General features: G+C 29.8%; 1 protein-coding gene across 1 annotated transcript in view; it reads right to left on the bottom strand.

Moving 5' to 3' along the window:
* The window catches only part of LOC106684984 (suppressor of lurcher protein 1), a gene marked incomplete at its 5' end in the record, with an annotated part of 64,845 nt that overhangs the window by 30,758 nt on the left and 23,166 nt on the right, over nt 1-10,921 (bottom strand).

Raw genomic sequence — 10,921 nt, 5'->3', positions numbered from 1 at the left:
ATGTATATATATAAGCATTAATTTAGTGTTTCTCGGAGAGCCCCAGTTCCCCTACGCATGAGGCAGATTGTGCTGTATCTGTGGTTCTCATGCGGAATGTGCAAATATTGTACATAAGAGATAATGGATCTGAATAGTTTTCTTTATTGTATTTTATTTTACTTTAATCTAAATAAGCTTATATTTTAATTCTGTTATAAAAATTATTTAAAAATTGGTCCTTGTTAATAATTTTTGTATTTTATTTTATTAGAAAATTCTTTCCTTATAACTTCTGTTATAATGGGTGGTTTTATTTTATTGGTTTTCTTTTTACCAATCTATTTTTTTTTTTAATTTAATACAAACTTATTGATTGCTTGTAGTATTTATTAAGACGTCCTAGTTATACATATACTATCTCTGTTTTTTTGTTAGTTATCTAATTTGTTTTTCAATTTTTTATTTAAATTTTATAATTCCATTATTTTTATTTAGTTGCATTTTTTATTTTACTCTAAGACGTTATAGTCCTTTTTCAATACGTGTTCTATTATTATAAAGCGGCATATCGCAGAATAAATAAAATTTATTATTATTATATATTTCGAATTGTGTTGTGTATACAGGATTCGGCCAAATTGGATGGGGTGATCAACATTTTTAAAAAGTGTGCCATTACTATAGAATTCTTCATAATAGAGTATTAGGTCTTTATTAAGTGCTAAATAGTTATTAATTAGTTATGATTGATTTACCTTATTACTCAATAAAATTTAAACTTTTTATCGAAAGAATATATTTTGTTTATTATTGGGTTTTGCATTTTGTTGTAATTAATTAATCTATTTTCTTTTCTTTTTGGAATCAGCGTAAGAGGTGCTCTTCACACTCCTTCTTAAATATATTGTAACTCATTTCATTCTCAGCTTGATATCACTTCTGATAGAATGAGAATTTTGTGCTACACTAATGAGCCGACTACAAGGATTAAGTTGAGGTTCGTTTTGCCCAAGTTAATAGAAATGAAAAGCGAAGGGTATTTCTTCTTAGGGTCCAGGTTCTTAATAGCTACGGTGTATTCAACCCCTTTCTTCATTTCCTCTTCTAATGAGAACATCCCTTAAGTCCAGTAGATTTAAAGAAACATCAATATCACTTTGTGGGTAATATCTACGTTGTAAAATTTGTTTAAAATTTTAGTTGATTGGAACAAATATTAATGTTTTTATAGTTACTCTTTAATTCTAAAATTCCCAGTTTTGAAGGATATTATAAGAATTAATTATAATAATTATTGGTAAGAGAGTTCATGGAATATTTTAAGCATCCTCTCCTCTCCCCTCCATCTATCTTTACATAGTATTTATTTTTTTAAACTTTATTTTACTTATGCGCCCCTTCCAATTTAAAAGGCATTGTTAAAATAATTAATGCTTTAGTAATAAATTTTCTATTGACATTTCTCTAAAATGGTAATGGGATGGGGACTATACATAACTGGCAATATTGATTATTGAAACTTGACGGGTTTTATTATATAGCTTACTGCAATAAGACATTTTATTTTTTTTATTAGTTTTAATGTAGTTTTTTTTTTTTTTACATCGGTTGGCTGTTACTAATGTTACAAAAATCTTGTTTTATAAATATTTGGGTTGTATTAGAACGTATCGTGAAGGGGTAGCTCAGCGAGTCAGGCACTGTGCTTAGTAGCACAGTTAGTACCCCCGAGACCAAGGTCCGAATTCCACCGTAGCAGATATTTATTTATTCTGTTACTGTAGTCGTGAGTCAACCCCCTGTGGGATCGAGAGTTCCCCTGGGGCCCACCCAGCCTCTATAAAGTGGGTGCTATGAATTGGGGAAAAATCTGGTGATTGAGCGAAATACAACATTCTTCGTTATACCACTATTTATGGTGGCTTTCTATTCGCTGAAAAAGATGATGTGAAGTACGCTCGAACTTTGCCCCCAAAGGGTACAGGGTACTTTGCGGAGTAACTGAGGGCCATGTTATTGTACCGCCCATCTGTTCCCTCCTCCCGCGGTCAAAGAATGCGGCCTTTAGCTTTGCAGATGAAGCGATAGAGGAATCCAGAAGGCGTTCCAATCTGCGAGGCACGCAGCCCTGATCCCACGCCTCGCTGCCCAGAGCACCACCTCTTTTCAATAACTCTCCTCGGCTCGCTGAGGCGTAAGTTCTCTCCTCCTCAGTTGCTCTTCTACTGGAACTAATTTCAAATGCTTCGGATAAAACATCTCATAGTGACGTTGTCCAACCTTTTCTTTTCCTTGTTGGGTTGGATAGTGGGTTCTCTTTATTTTTGGATACGGTATCTCAGAAAATGTTGAAATTTCACCACGATCGGATTTTCCTTAATTTTAACTTTCATTTATGGTAACAGGCTTACACAAACAGTTTAAAATGCTTTTAGGTTTGATTTAAAGTATTTTAGGTTTGATTACAGTCCTAGGTAGGGCGATAAAAGTAGTTTAAGTCCGAGAATTTCCGAAACTGTTTAGGCCCTTATTTATTTTATTTTCAAGAAAAAAAAAAAAACATGCTACTTTTATTTTGCAGGTCCAATATGCAAGGAAATGACATGTAGATGGAAAACAAAAAATAGGACTAAATAAAAAAATAGGACTATATTGTCAAATTTAACAATCTAGACAATATGTTACCGACAATTATGATGGCTAGATTGGCCCAAATGTCTATGCTATTTCTTTTCTGTAGATTATTTAACTTAGATGATCTACGGATCAGGGCTTCTACAGTACTAGTAATACTGATTGAAGAAACTTGCTGACATTTTTTTTTAAAGATGGGAATAGATCATTAAATGTGTCTTATTTACATATGCCATATTACACCATATAAATACGCGATATACACGGTTAAATACCGTTTGCCAAGGATATTTTCTATGAATTACTGATCCCTAATCAAATTGTTTTTGTTAAGTAATTAATATTGAACTCTGTTATGAAAAATGTCAAACAGTTCAAAGCACATTACATAAACTAAAATAATTTATTCCAACATTTACCATTTGAAATATCGATTACATTTTTTTTCTGTAAGTATAGATTCACCAAAATATTATTTGTTTTATGACTTTAAAACGAAACACCTGCTACTAAATGAAGAATGATTTTATCCTCACTTTTTTTTTTTAGTTTTATCTTATTACACATAGGAAACAATTTACATGTTATGCCATTTAAACAAGGTTTAAACTAACAAGCCTAATCCTTTACTAGACATTACTAAACCTCTGACTTTAAACACTGTTTGGATCAATTCAATAGGATTTTTTAATTTATGCACTTGCATGAAAGTCGAGGTTTTTAAACAATGAATGATATTCAGCACCCAATAAAATTATCATTATTTATTTTTAAAATTGTAGTTTTACCAATTACATTATGCATTTCACTTCTCCATCATTCCACATATTCACAATTCCTATCAAATATACAGTCTAAGCCATCAGAAAATTTTATGCATTATTCAAAACAGCTTTTTTTTTCTTTTATACCGTCTAAAGTTAAAATTGTTGATAAACGGCTTTTTAAAATTTTATGATAGAAATGTAGATCAAAAACATTTTTTAAACTCACCTTTTACTGTAATCGTGTTACATTTTTGGTCCATCAATAGATTCAGGAACAATATTGTGAAGTATTTTTAATTTAAAATTGATAAAGCTGAATGGTCTTTCCGATGTTTTGGATTTTTTTGGCGCCCAATCCCCGTTCCTTGCTAGTTTCTGAAATTTCCTGATGTTTTATGAAAGCCTACTGCCTGGAAGTTGGCTTATTTCTATTTCAGCAAATGGCCTCAAGTTCCAATACTAGAACGAAGAGGTCGGTAGTGTCGATGGGCGAATTGAATAAGGGCCAACTGTTGCTTGGAATATTCTTCCTCAGATACAATAAGCTCCAATATCCCTTATATTGAGCTGACCCCAACTACCCAAAGTGTTTTACACCACATTGATATTCATGAACCGTTTTGAAACTCTAGTAGCTACAGGGTAAGTCTGCCTCCTTAATGTCTTTTGATAGCTGATCATAAAGTACAAAAACGATGTGATGGTATGGTGAAATTGGGTTCTGTGGTTACCAAATAGAACTTAACTCATAGCTTTATGTTTATAATTTGTTTTTCTATTCGTAAGTGTATAAATTATAGCTCAGAATAATAACATAAAACAAAACATTTAAGTAAAATAGTCTAGCATAATTTTAAAATACCTTTTTATCTTTCACATTTGTCCCTAATAGTATGATTAAGGATTAAAAAGGATGCACAGGAGATAAATGGGTGATTATCTGTAAAGTAAGGAGGTTAAAGTCCTGCCTAAGAATCAAAATTAGGAATAAAACATTATTATATTTTCTAAAAAGGGGATTTATACAAAAAGAATGAAAGACAGAAGTTTCCATTTAATTAATTTTCTCCCTCCAGCATGCCTCAATCTCAATTTTACAAATTCATAGAACAGTTTATCATTAGCTGTTTCGAAACAACTCATAAGCTTCTTTATTTATAATGTGGATGAGAATATAAGCACTGTAAAATAAAATTTTACATTTACATCTCAGTTATTCAAATTCAAAAAAGTATTATTTTAATACTTCCATCAATCACTATTTCGTAGTAGTTAAGGTAAACCAAAATGAAAGAAAAATATTTTTTTTAAAAGAAAGTTACATTGTCATTTGTTTACTTGAAATAGCAACATTCTTTATAAAATCGTCTTATTTATGTTTTTCTAATTTTTTTGGTTCAAACTTTTCGCCTTTCATTACTTTTGAAAAAAAAATCAAATAAAAAATAGAATTAACTTCCACATGACTCTAAATCTATGACATGCAATCTATACTTACCTTGGCAATGGTTTAGGACTCCATAAACTTCACCAAACGATACAAACCATAATTAAACAAATTCGAACCAGAAATATAAATAAAAAGTTTAAAAGTTCTTCTTTATTTGAACCTACTAATATTTCGGAGACATTCGGCTTTCCAACGGTTATATCATCGCAGGAATTGGGCAAAATGGAGAGAAGTTATGAGCGATTATATGAACAATGGTCACCGGATTAAAAAAATCCTTCTAATAAATCAAGGTAAAAATTTTTTATTTCTTTAAAAAATGATATTTAGGGGTTCAGATGATGCTAAAAACGAATATGCTTTTTCCTAAAAAAAATAATTTTTTTTTGTTAACCTACTTTACTGATATCTTCATAGTAAAAGGAGCCAGGAAGAAAAAAAGGCAGTTTTTTCATCTCCATTTTTTATTACTTTAATGAAAACTATGTATGATTACTAGTCAAAACTGATGAGTCTGCCAAGTATAGATAGGGGAATTAAAAAATGGCGGCTGATTCAAAACCTTAATTTTTCATTCAGAGCTCTATATCTTAAAAACTACCAACAACACTATAAAACCTAAGAGCACATTATTTAAAGAAGAGTAAATTTGCTGAAATAGTAGCCCTATAGAGCTATTTACATCCAATAGTTCTCAAGATATAACTTTTTAAAAAGTAACATTTTATAAAAATGTACTGAAATATCAGTAGTTAATTTATTTTGAGAAATCTATATCTCAGAAACTGTGTTAGGTACTGATGTCTATTAGCAATCAAATTAAAGCCAGTTTAATGTACTATAAAAAAGGTTACGTACTTTACCTTCGTAGGAATAGCAATTTTCATGATATTTACTAAAATAAATTGATTTATTATTGTTATTCGGACAATAAGTTTGATGTATGGAAAAATTCATTTCAGAAACCTTTGGACGTTCAGATGTCTGTCTGCCTTCAAATTAGAGATAAATTTACTAAAAAATAGTTCATAATGTTTATTTTTGTAGGAGTAGTAGTTTTTATGATATCTGATAAAAAAAAGCTCACAAAATGTTAATTTCTAGTTGTTCGTATAAAATGTTGGATTTTTGAAAAAATATATTTCTAGACCCATAAGACGCACATATGTCTGCAATCACTCAAAATAAAGGAAATTTAAGTAACTATAAAGCAGTTTATGACACTTATCTTCACGTACTACTTCAGGTGTTAGTTTTTATGTATTCACATAAGAATATAAATTTGGCAAATGAAAATTTGTCCGAACAACTATAAATCAATTTATTTTAGCAAATTTCTTGAAAACTACTACTCCTACGAAAATAAACGTTATAAACTAGCTTTAATTTCAGTGCTAATAGAAATCTGTGTCAAATGGTTTTTGAGAAATAGATTTTTTAAAATAAATTCACATAAAAAATATAAAATAAATTCATAAAAAATAAATTCACTCTTTCCGTACGTTCCGTACAACGTTTTTATGGAAAATTTCTTTTTAAAAAGCTTATCTCAGGAACTATTGGACGTAAATAGCTCTATTGGGGCTTACATTTTAGCAAATTTACTCTACTTTAAATGATGCTCTCTTAGATTAGCTATTGTTGTTGGTAGTTGTAAAGATATAGAGCTCCGAATAAAAAATTGCAGACTCTTATTATTTGGAAGACTCATCAATTTTGACTAGTAATTTGATTAGTAATACCTAGTTTTCAATTAAGTAATCAAAAATTGGGGTGAAATAACTGCCTTTTTTCTCCTCTTGGGCTCTTGTACTATCACCATGTTTTTATAATTCTTAGTTTATAACAAATCATTTAATAGACTCAGTAATTTTTTTAAACATTCTTTGGACAGAGACACACAAAATAATATAATAATCATGAAACAAATACATACTTTTTGAGCTAAGCGCCAAAAAAGCTTAATTTAGTCAATAACTTTTTTTTTTTACCAAAAAATCGGGCCAGCCTATACTCTTCCTTATAAAATCCTGAACATTTAGCAAAAATCCTCACCACAATCCGATGAACGGTATGACAGCACATAAAGTACCAAGAAACAAATCAGGATCAGGTATTTGCTTATGTATAATTCATCTTTGATTTTTTTATGATTATTGTAGATATAAATTTACAGGATTTGAAAATCTCTACAATTAATAATTCTAAATAAACTGAAACTTGAATTTTTCTTATAACTAGGCTGTGTACCAATCTCATTTTTAAATACTTCAGCTTAATACCTCCTTGGCCGTTCTTAGAAAGGAAAGAAAACTGTTTGGTGAAATGAGATGAGAGAGACATAGCCAGGTAAAAGGAACCAAGATATGAAAGACTGCCTGGAATAATAATAGTAACTGGGGGGGAGCGAAGGGAGGAAAGAAGGTGATGTATTGCCCGGAAAACCTGCCTCCAGCCATTGTCTTCTCCAGCGCTTCAGCGTTTGGCCACTCCAGTTATTGCTCTTAGTTAGTTCTCTCTTGTAGGATTATCATGGTTAAAACACTCATTAGCTTTCTTGTTTCTCTCTGCTGTTAGATTTATATGAATTAATTCTTCAATATATCAAATTAAATCATTATATGGTTCTATAATACTGAGTGGTTAAATCATGTCAGAGTGACCAAGAGGTGTGCTAATTTAGTTTTGGACTTGAGAAATTGACTTTTAACATCTAGTGTTTTAGAGTCTTCATACTACACTTACAAATTAAGTTTTAATATTTTAATTAGCGACATTATAACTATTATTGGTAGATAAAATAGAAAACAAATATTCTTGCTTAGATTTAACAATCGAAGGTAGGTTGGGTGTATAAGGGTAGATTTCTTAAACTGGGAAGTCTATCATTTTAATTGAATCGTAATTACTAATTACAGTCATTTCGAAACAAAGGCCTAAGAATCGTCGTAGATACTTCTTGATTTGTAAGAAATACTAAATTACATCAGGAACTACTATCAGAATCAATAAAAAAAAAGTTCTATAACATTTCGTTACCAGCAGTTAAAATTGCAGTTGCTTATAACGTCGTAAATCCAACTTCAGTTCCAAGACTGTAGCCCAGACTAATTAGTAGAGCCCAAGAGGAGAAAAAAGGCAGTTATTTCACCCCAATTTTTGATTACTTTAATGAAAACTATATATAATTATTAGTCCAAATTGATGAGTCTGTCAAGTATAGGTAGGGAGAATAAAAAATGGCGGCTGTTACGAAACGTTAAAACAAATTAATTTTTCATTCGGTGCTATATATCTTTAAAACTTAAAAACACCAGAAAACTTTAGAGAACATCATCTGATGTAGAGGAAATTTGATAAAATATGAGTCCTAATATTTACGTTCAATAGTTTCCGAGATAAGCTTTTTAAAACGAAACGTTTCATAAAAAAATGCACTGAAAAATCAGAAGTTGATTTTTTTTTTTAGAAATCTATATCTCCAATAAACCATTCGACGTAAAGATGTATTAAATTAAAGCTAGTTTAATGAACTATAAAGTTGTTTATTACGTGTAACTAAGTTGGAGTAATAGTATTCATGATATTTGCTATGGTTTGGACAAATTTTCAGGTGAAATTTATAATACTATGAAAATATCATAAAAACTACTGCCCTTACGAAGATAGGTGTCATAAATTTCTTTGTAGTGTGTTAATTACCTTTATTTTGAGTGTCGACAAAAATATGTACGTCTGTTGGTTCTAGATATATGTTTTCAAAAATTAAGACTTTTATCCGAACAACTAGAAGTTGACATTTAGTGTTGGTTTTTAAGTTATTTTTTCCAGTATCAGAATATTCCACTTTATAGAATATTAAACTAGCTATAATTTCAATACTAATAGACATCATTACGTCGAAGGGTTTTTTGGTTATAGATTTTTCAAAATAAATTCACTAACTTCTGATTTTTCATCATTTTTATTTTCCCTAACTATACTTGGCAGACTCATCAATTTTGACTAGTAATTATATCTGGTTATCAATAAAATAATAATAAATTGGGGTGAAATAATTGCCTTTTTTCTCCTCTTGGGCTCTTGTACAGTTTTATTAATTCTTAGTTTATAACAAATCATTTAATATAATCAGTAAATTTGTTTTTATATTCTTCGGAAAGAGACTAACAAAATAATATAATTTTCATGAAACAAATGCATACTTTTTGAGCTAAGCGGCAAAAAAGCTTAAGTTTGTTAATAACTTTTTTTTAAATAATATTAAAATGATATTTTAAATGTAATTAAATAACTGCCTTTTTTTTTTTTTTTTTTTTTCTCTGGCTCTTTTACTAAATGTAAAAGGTTTTTTTTATGAACTCTATATTTATTTATTTTTTATTATTATTTATTTATCATCCTTTTACCAAATTATTTTTTGGGTTTATAAATCAGTTATTTATTCTATTAATCGTATAAATATTAGTTTTTGCTTGTTATTTTTTTTGTTTCTTATTTTTTAAAATTATATATTTATTAATCTTATTTCTTAAATATATTATTATTTTTCCAAGACATTATTTATATTAATGCAATAATTAAAACATTAATCGTTAGAGGTATATGCTTTTTTTTTCTTTCAACAAATAATAACCTGTAAGCTTAACATTATTAATTATTAAAATCAAATTGGTATAACAATCTTGTAAAGTCCACCAGGCCAATATGATAATAAAGTAAAATATATATAAAAACATAGTTGCACCTGGTTAAAAACACTTAATCTTCTAAAACTATGGGTGGAGTCATCAAATTACTTATTGAACAAGAGTATACAATACAGTAACGTTCTTATGTGTATTATAAAATATCTTGGCCTGTCCTTTACTTAAAGTTACGTACTTAAATCGACGATAGTGGGATTAATTTAGAAGGTTAATACTTTTTTTTTGAAGTTTCATTACTATATCAAGTTATACTGATTTTTTTTTATTTTTTACGCTCACAATAGGTTTTGTTTCCAAGATTTTTAGGCTCTTCCTCTGGACATAACGGTTTTGATCCCTTCAGTTAAAAGGATACAATTGTAAAATTCTCAATCATTATTTTTATATTTAATGCTATTGTTTTGGCTTCTCTAACCTTTTTTTTTTTCTTCTAAAGTCTTAAATAAAGTTTACTCAAAATCCTAACATTTTGGAAGAATAGGCCAGAGCCCTGGCTTGAAACGTCATTTATATGATTGTAAAAATAATCTTCTATTTCTGTATTGTATTAAATAATAAATAAATTATACTATCGGTCAATAACTGAAAGGAATTACTTTTTGGCAGATAATTGGAAAGAGCATAAGCTTAAAAGGATTGCACGACAGAAGTATGGAAAATTGGAATAAGATTCTAGGAAACATTTATTGGAAAGCAAACCCTTTGCATGGAGCTTGTTGATTAAAACTGTTTGGTGGTAGTAGCGCTGAGGTGGAGGCTTGCATTATTCCAACAGCTGAGCGGGTAGGGAAGGGACTTTACTGCCTCCACCATGATAACATTTTTAACAGGGCCGCCAACATCGTTGTATATTATTCAACAAGACTAAAGGACGAACCGCGATATTAGCCGCCATCTTGAATTAAACATATTCCATCAGAGCCGAGAACACACAGGACTAGTACTCCACTACAATTTTAAGCTTCTGCTTGGATAGTGATACTAAAATTTTACGCTTTTGGGTTGGCGAGGACGACATATAAAGAGCTACTGTGCGACTAGATTACTCCTTTAGGGCGCCATAATTTGTTATCTACAGACCCCCATCTCTGCTGGTCGAGGTTTAATCCCTTCACTGCTCTACGACCACCATGTTCCTTTAAACCTTTTACTTATCCAATTTGCATTTTATAGTATTCTCTCCGATATATTTAGCTCGCTTTATGAGTATTCAATGTTAGTACTTTCCACGTGATGTTTTATTACTATAAACTTCAAATTTATTCCTTTTTCCTAGTATATATAAAAAACACTGACGTATCGGAGCACACTTCAGAGTTCTACAATTTTAACAATAAAAAATAAATATAACTACGCAAATATTTCTAACTTAAAATTAA

Source organism: Halyomorpha halys, unplaced genomic scaffold, assembly GCF_000696795.3.
Source record: "Halyomorpha halys isolate HHAL.00 unplaced genomic scaffold, Hhal_1.1 Scaffold643.1, whole genome shotgun sequence".
NCBI lineage: Eukaryota > Metazoa > Arthropoda > Insecta > Hemiptera > Pentatomidae > Halyomorpha > Halyomorpha halys.
The sequence above is the reverse complement of the archived record's forward strand: the minus strand, read 5'-3'. Positions and strand labels throughout refer to the sequence as shown.